The sequence below is a fragment of the Zingiber officinale genome, chromosome 6A (genome assembly GCF_018446385.1).
Source record: "Zingiber officinale cultivar Zhangliang chromosome 6A, Zo_v1.1, whole genome shotgun sequence".
Taxonomy (NCBI): domain Eukaryota; kingdom Viridiplantae; phylum Streptophyta; class Magnoliopsida; order Zingiberales; family Zingiberaceae; genus Zingiber; species Zingiber officinale.
The window spans coordinates 132,806,585-132,826,595 of record NC_055997.1 but is presented as its reverse complement, the minus strand read 5'-3'; positions in this window follow the sequence as shown (position 1 = coordinate 132,826,595).

Below are 20,011 nucleotides of genomic sequence, written 5' to 3'. Positions count from 1 at the left end.
GTGGGCTACTGAGTACATCAACGTCGAAGATGCCCAAACAGCTTAGAAGAAGGAAGTGATCCCTGAGTCGACCTTTGTCCTTGAGCGTCGAGCGAACCACGCACACCAGCCGCCCAAGGGGCCCCGACCAGGCACTGCGCAGCAACACCCAGAGCCCTAAACCCATGCAGTTCAGCATGTGGAGGCCGAGCAGATGAAGATCACCAAGGCTTGACCGTGGATGCCACTCTTCTATTCCTATCATCAGTCACCAATGCACAACACCAGAAATTGTCATCAGCTTAAACCGAAGCCACGTTGACTGACACCTTCAAGATTTCGATGTCGATCCTCGACATCTAATCACTGCCATCACAGCCGATCGAGAGGACATCATGAGGACGACAGGCCAGGAGCTAAGTAGCAATGACAACAGCCCCCTCGAAGAGATTACGAGTGGCCTACGCGTGCATCTACCAAGTGGTCACGCCCTTCGGCCCGAGATGAAGAGAATCAAAGCAATGTCACTTGGGGCGACATAGGAATGATCGTGGGAGACCCAACCAATGGTGATTCCAATCGAGCTCGAAAGTCACACGCTTGATGATTGGAAATATACGTTGTCGAATGTAGCAAGGAGAAAGCAGAGGGGTCGAGATTAGTTTTGGCCCTCAGGACTTGGAGGGAGTGGAGATCCCTCATGATAATGCCTTGATCATCAATGCAACAATTGGTAATTATAATATGTTGGTCCCTTGGCCACCGGATAGAGGAGGTGAATAGCCTGCACAATAAAAACAAGCCCTTCTTGACTTTATGGCTATATTAACATAAACACTTGTACAAAAGAAAACTAATCAAAGAAAGAAGAGACTCAGAGATTTTACTTGTTTACAATTGGGGAGGTTGTTAATCCAAGGAAGATGAAAAACTCACTAAACAATCTCATTCAGGCAGAGAAGCCTCTTACAGCAGTTGAAGTACTCAATTACAGAACAAGACTAAAGAATAATCAATTACAAGTGTTGTTCTTGTTGGGACCTTGACGTCCGCTAGAGGGGGGGTGAATAGTATCTCACCTAAATCGATCGCTTCTTATAATGTTAGTTCACAGCGAAAACACAAAAACAAATACTAACAAAAGAAAGTAAACCTAACACGTTGATTTAACGTGGTTCGGAGATAAAGCTCCTACTCCACGGTTGTCCGTAAGGTGGACGATCCCGATCCGTCGGTGGATGACTCCCCGGAAAACCTCCGGCTAGCTCAAGCTCCTTGTCGGTGGAGAAACCTCGTCACAAACACTTGAATACAAGCACACACGATCACACCAAGGCTTGGGAGACTCTAATAGACTTTAACCAAGTCTATTTCGTCAACCATGCCCAAGCACCTCGAGCTCTATTAAATAGAGCTCGAGAGGAAAACACTAAGCTGTTTTCCCGCTACTAGTCGACTGGTGTACGCACCAGTCGACTGCTATAGTACTGCTATAGTATCGTAATAGTACTGCTACAGTGTCGCTGCAGTATTGCTACAGTGCCCCCCTAAAATCATAGGATTTTATCCCGAGTATAATCACTCAGCACTCGTTCTCACCCGACCAACCTAGACCTAACCTTCTAGCCTCCTCCATCAGCCTCGCGTCCCTCGGATGTCTCCCCATCCTTCACGTCTTGCCTTCTGGAGCTTCCATCGACCTTTTCATTATTGTCGGATCTTCCTTTGCCAAGAGGTCGCGCCTTCGGGACTTCATCCATTGCCAAGTCAAACTTGGACTTACGTTGCCAAGACTACATGCTTGGACTTACACCACCAAGACTCATCCTTGGACTTTCCTCCTTTGCCAAGATCACACTTGGACTTTCCTTGTTGTATCTGTATCCTGCACACTTTACAATGCATATCAAATACAATAATAAACATAACTTAAACCTTTGCCCAAACATCAAAACCTAGGGTACCTAGATTGCTCCAACAGTTCTGATTTCTGGGACCTGGGCTGTATTTATAGCCCTGGTCGGAGCACCTGGAAGGGGTTCAGGTGCCTAGAGGGAGATAAACTTCTATCCCCGTCGTAACGAGACAAGCCACATCACGAAATGATAAACATTTGATTTCGGGTGCTCAGACCAGTGAAGTCAACTTCCAGTTGACCTTTTGGTCTGGGTCTTCTGCTCCAGTTCCGATCGCTTCGGTCTGGGTCTTCCACTCCAGTTCTGCTCACTTGGGTGATTTCGACCATCCAGAATAGGGCTCACCCGAACTCATTTTCCGACCTTTTCGAGCAACCTTCCACTCCATCTTCTCGTCCCTCGAAAATATCGCGCGCCTCCTTCTCGTCCGCCAACATACTCTTCTACAACACCTCGTACGTCGAACACACCGAGACCATCGGCTCTCTCCCGTGCCATCCTTCTCACTAGATGCATCTTTCGCTCAACTTCTTGTGCTTTTAAGTTCCTGCACACTTAGACATAGGAGTTAAATACCAACAAGGCCTAACCTGACATGGTTGATCACATCAAAACTACCTTGGAGTACTAACAATCTCTCCCTTTTCGATGTGAACAACCCAAGTTAAGTTAGAAAAAAAATGTCCACTAATTAAGTAAGTTACTGACAACTCACTTAATTAATATCTAGCTCCAAGAGTAGTACCACTCAACTTCATCGTCATGTCGGACTAAGTCCACCTGCAGGGTTTAACATGACAATCCTTTTGAGCTCCTCTTGGGGGCATTCTCAACCTAGTATCTCTAGGACACAGTTTCCTTCTATAATCAACAACACACACTATAAGTGATATCATTTCCCAACTTATCGGGCTTATTGATTCATCGAACTAAATCTCACCCATTGACAAATTAAAGAAATAAATATCAAATATATGTGCTTGTTATTATATTAGGATTAAGAGCACACACTTCCATAATAACTGAGGTCTTTGTTTCTTTATAAAGTCAGTATAAAAGAAACGACCTCTAATGGTCCTACTCAATACACTCTAAGTGTACTAGTGTAATTATATAGTTAAGATAAACTAATACCTAATTACACTACGACCTTCAAATGGTTTGTTCCTTTCCATCTTGGTCGTGAGCTACTGTTTATAATTTATAAGGTACTGATAACATGATCCTCTGTGTGTGACACCACACACCATGTTATCTACAATATAAATTAATTGAACAACTACATTTATCACAAATGTAGACATTTGACCAATGTGATTCTTATTTCTAGATAAATGTTTATACCAAAAGCTAGGCTTTTAGTATACACTCTAACAGGTTCATCTTCATCTTCTTGGTGACTTTTTACTAGCGCAAGTTCGGCGAGAGCTTCTATTTCTCGCAAAGCCTTCCTCTATCCTTGAACTCATATTAGTAAGACAATTATAAAAATAAATAACAACTTAAAAAATAAGTAAAAGACCACTATTTACTTGGTTACAACCTAAGTGGTTGTTAATCCAAGGTAGTTACAAATCTCACTAAAAATCTCCTTCTCTTAAGGCAGAGAAGTCTTTTACACACAATGAAAGCTCAAAAAAGACTAGGAAAGTGATTACAATAGTTGTTGTTAATTTCCTAGGTCCAGGGGTCTTTTTATAGCCCCTAGAAAATCTTATACCTACCTTGAAGGCACCTCCAAAGGGGTTGGAGGGCGCCTCCAGCGAAGCGTAGTGGATAAAGATTTATCCACTGCCAACGGCTAACTTTCTGGTCGAAGGTGCCTTCCATACGCATCGAGGGCCTTCTATGCCCATGGAAAGCGCCTCCCGCCTGAAGGTTGCAGAGGTGCAAGGGCGCCTCGGAGGAGCCTTCAATGTCTTTTAAAGACACCCCTAGCAGCAAGTATAGTCTACATATGCTCTTCTGCTGCTCCGATCACCTAGGTGATTGTGGCCAACCGAAATAGGGCTCACCCGAATCCAATTTTTAGCCTTCTCCTTAAGTAGGCTTTCACTCCGGCTTCTCGTCCCTCGAACGTCATGCACATTTTTCTCGTCCACCGTTGTACTCTTCCATAGCACCTCATCCCTCGGATGCACTAAACCCGTTGGCTCCCTTCCCATGCCATCTTTCTCGCTAGATGCGACTTTCGCTCGACTTTCTATGATCCTAAGCTCCTGCACACTTAGACACAAGGATCAAACCAAAATAAGACCTAACTTAACTTGGTTGATCACACCAAAATAACCATGGGGTCTAACAATCTCCTCCTTTTTGATTTACAATAACCCAAGTTCAAGTTAGGGTAATAACGAACAAGATGAAATAAAAGAATTTACAAAACAAATATTTCAAGCATAAAGTTGTAAATAAAAGAAATTGCAATATATAGAGTTAATAGAATTCAAAAAAATTATAACTCCCCCTAAACTTGTACCTATTTCTCCCCCTTTGATCACATCAAAAAAGGGTACAATAAGAAAATAACTAAAATTCAAAACAATTTCTAAGTTATGAAGTTTTCAAATAATTGGCAAAAAATTGAAAGTATTTCATTAATTTCACAAGCTTTAGTTTGTCAATTAAATATTCAATTCAGCAATTAGCTTACAGGCTGTGGCGATACACTAAGCATGCTTGGTTCTTGGATCATCAACCACTTCTAGACAAAGTCTCTTAAAGAATTTAAACATTTAACTTTTCTGAAAGTCTTAGATTCAAAGAAAAATGTTAATCTAAGTATGATTTTAGAACCCAAAATAGGTTCCTTCCTACTGGTTAGCTAAGAATTTAGGGGGTACATTTTGGAAATTCTTCTAAGTTATCCCTGATGTTTTCTAATGTACCAATTTAACCTTCTATAAATTTTAAGTTCTGATTTTTGAAAGTTATTTGGTTTTAAGCATGCACCTTTTTTCAAACTTTCGATTTGCATTTCAATTTATCATTTTCTAACTTTAAATTGTTAAATAATTCTAAGGGACATGTCTTAGTTGTTGGAACTCCAGGTTGTTTTGATGTGATCAAACAAGTTAAGTTAGGTCCTGTGGTGTTTTAACTCTGTATCTAAGTGTGCAGAAACTTAGGAGCACAGGAAGTCGAGCGGAAGACGCAGCTAGCGAGAAGGATGGCACGGGAGAGAACCGACGGGCTCAGAGCATCTGAGGGACGAGGCGCTACGGAAGAGTACAACGGTGAATGAGAAGGAAGCGTGTGGTGTTTCCGAGGGACGAGAAGCCAGAGCGGAAGATTGCTCACAAAGCAAGAGACGCAGCCAGCGAGAAGGTCGGTACGGGAGAGAGCCGACGGGCTTGGTGCGTCCGAGGGACGAAGAGCTGCAGATGAGTATGCTGGCGGACGAGGAGGAAGCATGCGATGATTCTGAGGGATAAGAAGTCGGAGCAGAAGCCTGCTCAAGAAGACCAAAATTGGGTTCGGGTGAGACTTATTTCGGTTAGCCGAAATCATCCAAGCGAGCGGAGCCAGAGAGGAAGACCCGGACCAAGGCGGGCAACACTGGAGCAGAGGGCCCGGACCAAAATTCAACTATGTTGACTTTAGTGGTCCGGGCACCTGGACCAGTCCGGGCGCCTGGAGCGATTTCGGGCTCTCGGAACCCGATTTTGATCGAATCGCATTTGACCGCGATCCGTTGCGAAGGGGATAAAACTTTATCCCCCTTCCAGGCGCCTGGAACCCTTCAGACACCCCAACCAAGGCTATAAATATAGCCTTGGTCCATAAGCTTTTCAATTCATTCAAGAAATTGTAACAACAATTGTGTGCTTCTCTTGTCTAGTTTAGCTTCTCATTTTTTGTATGTCATTGCTGTAAGAGGCTTCTTTGCCTGAAGGAGATCTTTAGTGTGTGATTCATTCCTTAGATTAACAACCTTCTCGATTGTAACCAAGTCAAATCCTTGAGCCTCTTCTTCTAGTTTCTTTCTTTATTTAATTATATGCAAGTATTCTTTTAAAAGTCCGAGGAGGGTATTTGATTTTATTTATGTAGGGCTATTCAACCTCTCCGACAGCTGACCACCAATGGTCCTCAACAAGTGGTATCAGATCCAGGATGCCTCAAAAAGACTAACCGTCGACTGAAGCAATGAGATGGTTGGAGCTAACATCTATCCACCATCGTTCGAGGGGGAGTTCGCGTTTTGGAAGCGATGAATGGAGGCATTTCTTAAAACAGATTTTGGTATTTTACTAATAATGAAATATGGTTATGAAGCACCAAAGAATGCGAATGGAGAAGAAATTAAAAAATGCCTCTGGACCAAAAAGCAGCGCAACGATTTCATGTCAAACGGTAAGGCTAAATATCATCTTATAAGTGTACTACTGGTCGAGAATCTTGACAGAATCGGCAACTACCAAAGTGCAAAAGAACTCTGGGAAAAGTTCTTGAAACTCCACGAAGAATTGATTGAAGCCGAATTCGACTCCTCGATGGACACCGAGTCGTCGTCAGAAGAATCTGAGACCGAAGAAATTGCCGAGACAACCCTTATAGCGGAATTCCTTCCCGAACACACAACAAGCTTATACTAGATGAGTATCGATAAAGGGGGAGAGTCTTCGGAGGAGAGCAGCTCTACAGGGGGAGGATCAGAGATCGACAAGGTAAGTAAGGTACGGTCTTGTAACGACCCGCCTCCTACTGAACTAGGCTGCGAGGCCGGACCGTCACATTATGTTATGCTAAACTATAAAGTTGCGGAAAAACTGTACTAATTAAAACTCTCTGCTATTCACTATACACTTCTGAAGTTGCACATATACTAAGGAAGAGAACCTAAACTTTCTATTTGTTCAAAAAGTGAAATGAGACTCTTCCAGTTGATATCAGACAGTCCAATCGATCGGCTGATCGATTGGAGTTGTCTGATCGATCCACTGATCGATTTAGCGTGCTACTGTGCACGGAAGAATTTCTGGATCGATTGACTGATCGATCCAGGATGACCAATCGATCCAATGATCGATTCAGAAGCTCTCTGTTCGCGGGAGCAAATTTCCTGATCGATCGGCTGATCGATCCATGGCCGATCGATCAGCTGATCGATTCATCAGCTTTCTGTTCGCGACAGATCACTTCCCAATCGATCGGTTGATCGATCGCATAGCATTCTGTACGCGGGGACTTCCTCCAATCGATCGGCTGATCGATTGAGGACTGCTCAATCGATCAACTGATCGATTGGGTTTCTGATTTCTGCAGAAATCTCACCCGAACTCGTACAGGACCCTTCAGAACTAACCCAGAGCATAATATCACTACTAGGCATATCATTACTCACATTTACTATCTATTAGTAAGACAATTAGCAGTCGAAGCATGGCATAATACTTAAGTTCACCATTTCTGATGCTTATCATCCTAAAAGTGCAAAAAGGTAATAACATAAGAAAATACTGAAGTTTAACTTTGCTAATTCTCAAAGATCTTCATTCCAAGTTCCTTGCACACACACATCTTCATCGCATTGCCTCCAGCCTCCGCTATTCCATCTTTCCTTTACCTTTATCTGCAGTATAAGGAAAATGCAACTGTAAGCTCGAGAGCTTAGTAAGAAACCATCTACCTCACAAAAACATGCATTTGCAGAAATCATGCTCTTTAAAAGATGCTATGTTGATATGCAAGCTGAGAATCATACTAGAAATGCTAAAACATGGCATATGAGCATGTAAATCATGGCAATCAAGAACTAACATAGAGTTATCTGCTATATCAATAGAAAACTGAACTAAACTAATCTGAATTCACTTATCTGGTTTGTGAAGTTTGAAAACTATTTTCGTAAATAGATAAAAATACTAAACATGCTGATGATGGGCCCAGCAACTGTACTTACTGTGCGCGCATCCCTAACTAGGCCCGAGGTAGCAAGTCCCGAATCTAGTAGGGTTACTAGGTTATCTAAACCTAGGGACGACTGTGGGAGCCCAACCCAAGGACAACTGAAGTCCAGTATAGTGTCACTGATAAAGTAAAATACTGTTTATAGCTAGTTTATCATATCTTGCTTTTTACTAGGTTATCTGAACCTAGAACTAGGTTATCTGAACCTAGAGGCGACTATGAGAGCACATCCATTGGACCGTAGTCCTATATCACTGAAGCAAGGCTATGTTTGCTAATTAAAATGCATCTAGGCATTTAACTGAACTATTAAAACACCTACTGTAGCATATAACTGTATTAGGCATTTTATCGAGCACCTGATGTGCGCTAACTCTACATATGGCTGCACTATGAACATAATCGCGAACTATAGACATAAAAACATGTGATTAGCTACTTATACTGCAGGTGAGGGGTTACTTACATCCTGCGCTAGATATTCTTACAATCCGATCGCTAGATTTCCGGAGGAGAGGATTGTTTAGACGATCTTCCTACGTCTATGCTTTCTTCTCGCGGAGGGGAGCGTCCTCATATCGGAGACATCGCCGGGAGGTGCTCCTACGACCCTAGGGATGAAACCCTAGGTCTCTTGGGCTTGGCGTGCCGAGGAGGCACGGGAGAGGAGAGGCGGCGTCGAGTGAGGGTGAGGGAGGAGAGAATTGCCGATTAAAATAACAACTCTCCACTTAATTTCCCTATTTATATTAAGTGATTAATACACCCTAACCAAACCTTAAGTATAATTGTTCTCCTCTTATTTCAGCACACCCCTGCTGGGGCCCCTTGGTTACTAGAGTTATTTATAAGTCGTAGAGTCTAATAGGTCTCGGGTTCAATTCCCGCTTAGGCTATTTTACGTCCTTATTTATTTTTACTACTTCTGCTACTCCAAAAATTCCATAAAAATATTCTAAAATTCTAGAAAAATAATAGAATATTTCTAAAATTAATTTGAGAATTTTCGGGCGTTACAATCCCCCATACCTTATAAAAAGTTCGTCCTTGAACTTAGAATAACTCTGGGTACTTCCGTCTCATACTAGCTTCTGTCTCCCAAGTTGCCTCTTCTGTTGTGTGATTTTGCCAAATTACTTTTACTAATGGTACTTCCTTATTCTGTAATTTCTTAACTGCTCGGTCTATTATCTGAATAGGTCGACTATCATAGCTGAGGTCTTCGCAGACTTGTACCGACTGGGGCTCAATCACCTGGGTGGCATCTGGGATATGCTTCTTCAGCATAGAGACATGAAATACATTATGAATAGCTGACATCTCCTAGGGTAGCTCTAGCTCATATGCTACCTTGCCAACTCTTCTAGTGATAAAATAGGGTCCCACATATCTTGGACTTAATTTGCCCTTCTTCCCAAAACGCATCACTCCCTTCATGGGAGCCACTAGGAGAAATACTGTATCCCCAACTGAGAACTCTAAGGGTCAACGCCGTGTATCAGCATAGCTTTTCTGGCGGCTCTGAGCTGTCTCTATCCTCTGGCGGATCTGCTGTATAGCTGCTGTGGTATCTGCCACTAAATCTGTCTAAAGCTCTAGTTCTTTCTGTTCACCACTCTCATACCAGCAGATTGGAGATCTACACCTCCGCCCATAGAGAACCTCATAGGGTGTCATGCCGATAGTGGCCTGATAGCTATTGTTGTATGCAAATTCTGCTAAACACAGATATTTGCACCAACTTCCCTTGAAGTCTAGGGCACATGCTCAGAGCATATCTTCGAGTACTTGATTTACCCGCTCCGTCTGACCATCTGTCTGAGGATGGAAAGCTGTGCTAAATTTCAACTTGGTGCCCAACGCTGACTGTACACACTCCCAAAAATGTGACGTGAATCTACTGTCTCTGTCTGAAATGATAGTCCGTGGAACTCCATGCAGTCTGACGATCTCCTTGAGATACAATTGAGCCAGCTGCTCCATAGAGTAGGATATCCTGATAGCTAAGAAGTGAGCTGACTTAGTCAATCTGTCGACTACTACCCAGATGCCATCAAAACCATTCGTGGTTCTGGGTAGTCCCACTATAAAATACATGGAGATATCCTCCCACTTCCATTCTGGGATCTGAATAGGCTGCAAAACTCCTCCTAGTCTCTGGTGTTCTGCCTTGACCCTCTGACAGGTCAGATAGGTACTGACATATCTAGTGATGTCTCTTTTCATCCCCGGCCACCAAAAATGTTTCTTTAGGTCTTGGTACATCTTGGTGGAGCCAGGATGCATCCCATAAGGAGTCCTGTGAGCCTCATCTAGGATCTTCCTCCGTAGTTCCTCTTGATCCGAAACATATAGTCTGTCACCAAAATATAACACCCCACTATCAGAAACTCTGAACTCTCCACTTTCTGATTCTGCTAACCCTTGCTTGATTTTCTGAGTTTCAGGGTCCTGATCCTGAGCTATCTGGATGTCATCAAGTAGGGTAGACGCTAATGTCATAGTAGAGAGTTGCCCAACTATTAATTCGAGACCGAAATCTGCAATCTCCTTTTGTAGGGGCGGTGACATGGCTGCTAGGGATAATAAGGTAGCACTGGACTTCTTGCTAAGTGTGTCTGCCACCTTATTGGCCTTTCCTGGGTAGTAGAGGATGTCTATGTCATAGTCTTTGATCAGCTCGAGTCATCTGCGCTGTCGCATATTCAGATCCTTCTGAGTGAAGAAGTACTTCAGACTCTGATGATCTGTATACACTCTGCACTGAGCTCCATACAAATAATGTCTCCAAAGTTTGAGGGTGAACACAACTGCTGCAAGCTCAAGGTCGTGAGTAGGGTAGTTCCTCTCATAATCCTTGAGTTGTCTGGAGGCATAGGCGATCACCTTACCTTCTTGCATTAGTACTGCTCCTAATCCCAATTTAGAGACGTCACTGTAAATATTAAAGCTGTCTGTGTTTTCTGGCAGAGTCAGAATGGGTGCACTGGTCAATCTTCTTTTGAGCTCCATGAAACTGTTCTCGCAATCCTCTGTCCACTAAAATTTTCTATTCTTTCTGGTGAGAGCTGTCAGTGGGGAGGCTATCCTGGAGAAATCCTCTACAAATTTTCTATAATAGCTAGCTAGTCCCAAAAAGCTTCTGATTTCACTGGCGTTTTTAGGTCTTTTCCAGTTACTCACAGCTTCTATCTTACTGGGGTCTACCATGATACCATCCTTGGAGATGATGTGACCCAGAAAGGATACCTGATCTAGCCAGAATTCACATTTCGTGAACTTGGCGTATAGCTGGTTCTGCTGAAGGGTCTGCAGTACTATCTTCAGGTGCTCTGCGTGTTCTTCCTGAGTTTTGGAATAAATGAGAATGTCGTCGATAAACACGATGACAAACCTATCTAAGTATTCTCTGAATACTCTGTTCATGAGGTCCATGAAGGTAGCTGGAGCATTTGTCACGCCAAAGGGCATGACTACGAACTCATAATGTCCGTATTTGGTACTGAAAGTCGTTTTGGGTATATCACCTTCTTTAACTCTCACTTGGTGATATCCTGATCTGAGATCTATTTTAGAGAACACTGCTGCTCCCTTCAGCTGATCGAACAGGTCATCTATCCTGGGAAGAGGATACCTGTTCTTAATCGTGACTTGGTTAGTGCTCGGTAGTCTATACACAGGCGCATGCTCCCGTCCTTCTTCTTCATGAACAATACCGGTGCTCCCCATGGTGAGTGACTAGAGCGTATAAAGCCCTTGTCAAGCAGCTCCTGTAGTTGCTCTTGAAGTTCCTTCAGTTCTGCTGGAGCTATGTGGTAGGGTGCTTTGGAGATGGGATTTGTACCGGGAACGAGTTCTATCTCAAATTCAATCTCCCTGGTTGGTGCTAAGCCTGGTAACTCCTCAGGAAAGACTGCTGGGTAGTCACATACAACTCGGACCTCTTCCAGCTTTTGGTCCTTGTCCTGATTGGTATTGACTACATGTGCTAGGAATCCCGTACATCCTGACTCCAATAGTTTCTGTGCTTTCAGAGCTGAGAGAAACTTCTTGGCCTTTCTCTTTGGTTCTCCGATGTACCCAAACTGCACTCCTGCTTCGAGTTGGAATACAACTTTCTGTTTACGACACTCTATGGAGGCACCGTACTTGATCAGAAAGTCCATTCCCAAAATGACGTCGTAGTCAGCCATATCTAACACTATCAGATCGCCAAAAAGTTCTCTATCTGCTATACTGACTGGCACTGCTCGGAGCCAGTGTGTAGATGCCATAATTTCTCCTGAAGGTAGTGTCGTCAGGAACTGACCACTAACTGCATCAGGAGGTATTGCTAGCTTTTCGGCGAATGTCCTGGATATATAAGAGTGGGTTGCTCCAGTATCGAATAAGACAGTTGCACTTTGCTGTAAAATAATAATCTGACCTGTAACAACTGTCGAGGCATTCGCTACGTCCTCTCTGGTGAGTGAATAGATCCTCGCGTTCGTCGTGGATGTAGGGGCTTCTAGTCTACCCTGACTGATATGTGGTCTATCTATAGCAGTCTGCATCTGATGTAACTGTGCTGGGTTACCTCCGTACTGAATCAACTGTGGTGGAGGGAGACTGGTCTTGTTCGGGCATTGCTTAGCCATATGCCCTTCCTGGCCACATTCGAAGCATCCGTGGGTGCCTTTGCGACAAACTCCGGGGTGGAATTTCCCACAAGTAGCGCACTTGGGATAACTAGGTTGTTTACTAGCTGGTCCTCCTTTTGGGTAACTCCCTGGCTTTCGTTTGTTACTGGAGTTCCCTTTCCAGTTAGAGCTGTGGCCCTGGTGTTTTTGAGTACCTCAACCTCCTTGGCCTTTCGACTCTGAGATGGCTTGTTTCTGCTGCTTGATGCTGTTCTGGTAGTGTTCGGTGGTCAGAGCACTACTTATCAGTTCTTCTGTGGTTTGCGACCTATGAACACCGCTAGCCACATTCATTGCTATTTCCGGACTTAGCATCTTGAGCATCAACCGGACTCGTTCTCTTTCAGTGTTGACTAATTCTAGGCATAGACGAGCCAGTCGGTTGAATTTCTTCATGGCCTCCTTTACTGAAAGATTGCCCTGACGAAATTTAGTGAACTCATCATAGTGGCGGTTTGTGACCCGCATGTGAAAGAACTCCTCAAAGAATTCTCTATCGAAGTCGGCCCACGTCATCTAGTTCACTGGGCGCTTCGCTTTAATTCGCTCCCACCACATACGTGCGTCCCCTGTCAGGCAGAAAGAGGCGCACTTCACTTTCTCGTGTTCTGGCCAGTCCAGAAGCTCCATCGTACTCTCCAGTGTTTTGAACCAGGCTTGGGCATCTCATGGTTCACTGGTGCCTGAGAAATTCTCTGGCTTGATTTTCTGCCACTGGATCATATAGACTTCTCTCCTTGCCCCTGCTGTTGGGGCTACTGGTACTGCAGGTTGGACTGGTGGAACTTCTATCACTACTGGGGTTGCTAAATTCGGTTCTGGAGTGACGGTGGGAGTGTTCTGCTGATTAGCCCTTAGGGTGGCTATCTCCTGTTGCTGTTCAGCTAGTTGTTTCTGTAACTGAGCTACTACTGCTGCAAGATCTGGAGGAGGCACTGAGTTGCCTGCCTCATGCTGGGGCTCAGTAGCTGGTATCTTTCTAGCTGGGCGTCCTCGTACCATTTTCTAGAGAAATAAAGGACATACATAACTAATACAATCACAGGTACATAACTACTGTTATCATGTTAGATGTTATCATATATAAACAAGCTTTAGTATCTATAAACATGAAAGCAAATAAAACATAAATAAAGTGAGAGGTGTTTTTACTTGGAAGCTGTAGGTTCAATGTTGATGTGTGTGTGAGGAAGTATGGAACTTGCTCTGATACCACTCTGTAACGACCCGCCTCCTACTGAACCAGGCTGCGAGGCCGGACCGTCACATTATGCTGTGCTAAACTATAAAGTTGCAGAAAAATTGTACTAATTAAAACTCTCTGCTATTCACTATATACTTCTGAAGTTGTGCATATACTAAGGAAGAGAACCTAAACTTTCTATTTGTTCAAAAACTGAAATGAGACTCTTCCAGTTGATATCAGACACTCCAATCGATCGGCTGATCGATTGGAGTTGTCTGATCGATCTACTGATCGATTTAGCGTGCTACTGTGCACGGAAGAATTTCTGGATCGATCGACTGATCGATCCAGGATGACCAATCGATCCAATGATCGATTCAGAAGCTCTCTGTTCGCGGGAGCAAATTTCCCGATCGATCGGCTGATCGATCCATGGTCGATCGATCAGCTGATCGATTCATCAGCTTTCTGTTCGCGACAGATCGCTTCCCAATCGATCGGCTAATCGATCCCATAGCATTCTGTACGCGGGGACTTCCTCCAATCGATCAACTGATCGATTGGGTTTCTGATTTCTGCAGAAATCTCACCCGAACTCGTACAGGACCCTTCAGAACTAACCCAGAGCATAATATCACTACTAGGCATATCATTACTCACATTTACTATCTATTAGTAAGACAATTAGCAGTCGAAGCATGACATAATACTTAAGTTCACCATTTCTGATGCTTATCATCCTAAAAGTGCAGAAAGGTAATAACATAAGAAAATACTGAAGTTTAACTTTGCTAATTCCCAAAGATCTTCATTCCAAGATCCTTGCACACACACATCTTCATCGCATTGCCTCCAGCCTCCGCTATTCCATCTTTCCTTTACCTTTATCTGCAGTATAAGGAAAATACAACTGTAAGCTCGAGAGCTTAGTAAGAAACCATCTACCTCACAAAAACATGCATTTGTAGAAATCATGCTCTTTAAAAGATGCTATGCTGATATGCAAGCTGAGAATCATACTAGAAATGCTAAAACATGACATATGAGCATGTAAATCATGATAATCAAGAACTAATTATATAGTTATCTGCTATATCAATAGAAAACTGAACTAAGCTAATCTGAATTCACTTATCTGGTTTGTGAAGTTTGAAAACTATTTTCGTAAATAGATAAAAATACTAAACATGCTGCTGATGGGCCCGGCAACTGTACTTACTGTGTGCGCATCTCTAACTAGGCCCGAGGTAGCAAGTCCCGAATCTAGTAGGGTTACTAGGTTATCTAAACCTAGGGACGACTGTGGGAGCCCAACCCAAGGACAACTGAAGTCCAGTATAGTGCCACTGATAAAGTAAAATACTATTTATAGCTAGTTTATCATATCTTGCTTTTTACTAGGTTATCTGAACCTAGAGGCGACTATGGGAGCCCACCCATTGGACCGTAGTCCTATATCACTGAAGCAAGGCTATGTTTGCTAATTAAAATGCATCTAGTCATTTAACTGAACTATTAAAACACCTACTGTAGCATATAACTGTATTAGGCATTTTATGGAGCACCTGGTGTGCGCTAACTCTACATATGGCTGCACTATGAACATAATCGCGAACTATAGACATAAAAACATGCGATTAGCTACTTATACTGCAGGTGAGGGGTTACTTACATCCTGCGCTAGATATTCTTACAATCCGATCGCTAGATTTCCGGAGGAGAGGATCATTTCGACGATCTTCCTACATCTATGCTTTCTTCTCGCGGAGGGGAGCGTCCTCGTATCGGAGACGTCGCCGGGAGGTGCTCCTATGACCCTAGGGATGAAACCCTAGGTCTCTTGGGCTTGGCGTGCCGAGGAGGTGCGGGAGAGGAGAGACGGCGTCGGGTGAGGGTGAGGGAGGAGAGAATTGCCGATTAAAATAACAACTCTCCACTTAATTTCCCTATTTATATTAAGTGATTAATACACCCCAACCAAACCTTAAGTATAATTGTTCTCCTCTTATTTCAACACACCCCTGCTGGGGCCCCTTGGTTACTAGAGTTATCTATAAGTCGTAGAGTAGGTTTCGGGTTCAATTCCCACTTAGGCTATTTTACGTCCTCATTTATTTTTGCTACTTCTGCTACTCAAAAAATTCCATAAAAATATTCTAAAATTCTAGAAAAATAATAGAATATTTCTAAAATTAATTTGAGAATTTTCAGGCATTACAGATCTCTACCACCTGATCAATTGTTCAAATTTGTAAAGTTATTAACTAAAGACTGTTGCATGCTAGAAAAAGAAAATAAAAAGTTGAAATTAACTTTAGATACGGAAGATCTTAAAAGATTAAGCAAAAAATGATAAATTGAAATTAGAAAATGATAATTTAAAAATATAAGTAGATATTTTAAAAGATCATGCATGTTCAAATAATCAACATATTAGAAAATTTTATGGATTAAATTGGCACCTTAGATACAATAAGTGACAAATTAGAAATATTTCAAAGAAATATGTCCCTAAGAAATATCTAATTAATCCAGTTGGCTGGAACCTATATTGGGTTCCTAAGTCTTGTCTTACTTGAACGTTAATTTAAACTAAGCGCTTTCAGCAAGAAAATTAAACATTTAATTTCCTAATGCGGCTTTGTCTAGAAGTGGTTGATGATCCAATAACCAAGAAGGCCTAGTACCTCGCCATAAATTGGAAGCCAAATATTGAAATAAAATGTTTAATTGACTAACTGATAAAGCATTAAATTGAAATTAGATAATACATTAAAAAGTCTTTTCAAATATTTTTTTGGGAAATTACTCAAATTTTTTCAAAGTTCTCTAAACTTAGAAATCTCTCTTGCAAAATTTTTAACTTAGAAATTTTCTTTCTACTTAAATTTTATTTAGAAATTTTTCAAAGTTTAAAATTTCTAAAATTATTGCAAATTCTTTTTGGTGATATCAAAAATAATCTTTGAATTTTTCAAAGTTTTCAAAGTTATAACCCTTAGACTTGTTTTGATACCCCATTTTTTATATGATCAAAGGGGAAGAAGGAAAATATTAAGTTTAGGGGGAGGTAGATCGAATTTTTGCACTTTCATGCAAAATTTATTACTCTTAATTTATGTTGGTTTATGCTAGCTTAACTTGGGATGCTCACATCAAAAAGGGGGAGATTGTTGGAACCCCAAGTTGTTTTAATGTGATCAAACAAGTTAAGTTAGATCCTGTGGTATTTTAACCTTGTGTCTAAGTGAGCAGGAACTTAGGAGCATAGGAAATTGAGTGGAAGACGCAGCTAGCAAGAATGATGGCACGGGAGAGAGCCGACGGGCTCGGTGCGTCTGAGGGACGAGGCACTGCGGAAGAGTACACTGGTGGACAAGAAGGAAGCGTGTGGTGTTTTCGAGGGACGAGAAGTCAAAACGGAAGATTGCTCGGGGAGCAAGAGATGTAGCCAGCGAGAAGGTCGGTACAGGAGAGAGCCGAAGGACTTGGTGCGTCTGAGGGACGAAGAGCTCCGGATGAGTACGCTGGCGGACGAGAAGGAAGCACGCGACGATTCTGAGGGACGAGAAGCCGAAGTGGAAGCTTACTTGAGAAGGCCGAAATTGGGTTCGGGTGAGCCTTATTTTGGTTGGCCGAAATCATCCAAGCAAGCGGAGCCGGAGCATAAAACTCGGACCGAGGCGAGTAGCACCGGAGCAAAGGGCCCGGACTGAAAGTCAACTACATTGACTTTAGTGGTCCGGGCGCCTGGAGCTATTCTGGGCGCCCAGAACTCGATTTTGACCGGATCATATTTGACCGTAATCCATTGCGAAGGGGATAAAACTTTATCCCCCTTCTAGACACCTGGAACCCTCCAGATGTCCCGACCAAGGCTATAAATATAGTCTTAGTCCAGAAGCTTTTCAATTCATTCAAGAAATTGTAACAACACTTGTGCGCTTCTCTTGTCTAGTTTATCTTCTCATTTTTTGTACGTCATTACCGTAAGAGGCTTCTCCACCTGAAGGAGATCTTTAGTATGAGATTCATTCCTTGGATTAACAACCTCCCTGGTTGTAACCACATCAAATCCAAGAGCCTCTTCTTTTAGTTTCGTTCTTTATTTAATTATATGCAAGTGTTCTTTTAAAAGTCTGAGAATGGTATTTGTTTTTATTTGTGTAGGGCTATTCAACCCCTCCGATAGCCGTCCACCAAAGGTCCCCAACATTAGCTAAGTTCAATTTTAACTCAGCATTTTTCTTTTCTAACTTCACTAAATCTTTAAAAAGAATTTTGATAAAGTTAAAAGACTACTTGGGAGATAGAGCACGTAATGTTACCTCAATTCTGATGCTCCTCCTTCATCACTACTTTCTTCTGATGACCCTCCCCCTTCATCGGTGCTCATCTCTGAAATGGTTTCATCTTCTACTTGATGGTTGACCATTAGGGCTAGTCCTAAGAAGGCCTCAACATCGGACTCAGTGGATGATGATTCATCCTATGTGGCCTTCAGGTTCTTGTGTTTATAGGATGTTGGTCTTTTATACTTTTCCTTTTCCTTCTTCTTTATTTTAGGGCATTCATCCTTGATGTGTCGTTCTTCATTACAGTTGTAACAGTGGACCTTCCTTTTGCTTCAATAATCCTTATTCGTCTGCGATTTAAATTTATTAGATCGAATAAACTTATTGAACTTTCTTACCATTAGGGCAGCTTCGTCTTTATCAACTGATTTTCAGAGTCGAAATCGTTCATTCTTGCCTTTAGGGTAATATTCTGGCTCGGTCTCTTTTGTCCTACACACCGAAATTCGTGTAATTTGAAAATGAAAAAGAGATTGTCTAGTGTACTTACCTTGAGATCCTTTGAGATATAGTAGGAGTCTACTATATATGTCCATTCCGGTGTTCTTGGAAATGTATTTAATGCATACCTTTGTGCGTCTTGATTCGTTACCATTTCTCTGAGGTTTGATAATCCGGTGATTAACTCCTTGAGTATTCTATGTAGTTGTGCTACGGACTCTCCTTCTTCCATCTGGAGGTTCATCAGTTGATTCCGGAGCACGTCCCGTCTCGCAAGCTTTGTTTTGGAAGTTCCTTCATGCAATTCCAGGAACTTCTCCCAAAGTTCCTTTGCTAAGTCGTAATCTCCGATTCGTTTTACTTCCTAGGGAGGAAATACGATGAGTAGGTGGAACTCAGCTCGTTCGTTTGCTACGAAGTTTGTTTGCTCCTTCTTGGTCCACTAATATACTTCTTTTTATTCTCCTTGGGGGGGTTGAATCTACAAAACCGTATTTAATTATTAGTAGAATTTCGAAGTCAGTTTTAAAGAATACCTCTATGCATTTCTTTCGTGGCGCAAAATCTCCTTCAAATTTTGGTGGATAGATCGTTGGTCCGGCCATCGTCTTGATCTTGATGCTTCATTCGGCCGTTAATCCTTCTAAGGTGGTTGGGCTCTGATACCACTTGTTGGTGCAGCAAAGCCGACAAGAGAGGGTTGAATCGCCTGAAATAGAAAAATAAACCCTTTCTCTATCCTTGGATTCAGATTAGTAAGGCAATTATAAATGGAAATAACAACTTAAAAAATACGTAAAAGGCCACTATTTACTTGGTTACAACCTAAATGGTTGTTAATCCAAGGCGGTTGTAAAGCTCACTAAGAATCTCCTTCTCTGAAGGCGGAGAGTCTTTTACACATAATGAAAGCTCAAAAAGACTAGGAAAGTGATTACAATAGTTGTTAATTTTCTAAGTCTAGGGGTCTTTTTATAACCCTTAAAAAATCTTATCCGTGTCTTGAAGGCACCTCCAAAGAGGTTGGAGGGTGCTTCCAGCGAGGTGTAGTGGATAAAGATTTATCCACTATCAAAGGCTAACTTTCTGGTCGAAGGCGCCTTCCATGCTCATGGAGGGTGCCTTCTATGCCTAAGGTGTTGGTGCAGTGAGCACCAGATGATCGAACCTGAGTTTTGATTATGGCAAAGGGCTCAAAGTTAAGTGGTGGTGTTATCTAACAAAGTTCATGGAGCTTGCAGGAAAGTCCTAAGTGATACTTAGGCAAAAGTCCTAGCTGCGGTTAGGCAGGTAAAAACCCTAGGGGGTGGTAACCCTAGGTCATAGGGGGTGGTAACCCTATGCGGGAAGTCTTGGCAGGTCGATGGCTTCAGGCAAAAGTCCTAGGGGGTGGTAACCCTAGGTGAAAAGTCCTGGTGTCGCGAACCAGGTGAAAGTCTGGACTAGCCGGGAAGCGGATGTCCAGCAGAAAGTCCGGAAGCGTCAAATGCCGAGCAAAAGTCCAGTCGATCTGGAGGATCGTACTGGCAACAGGTAAATCTC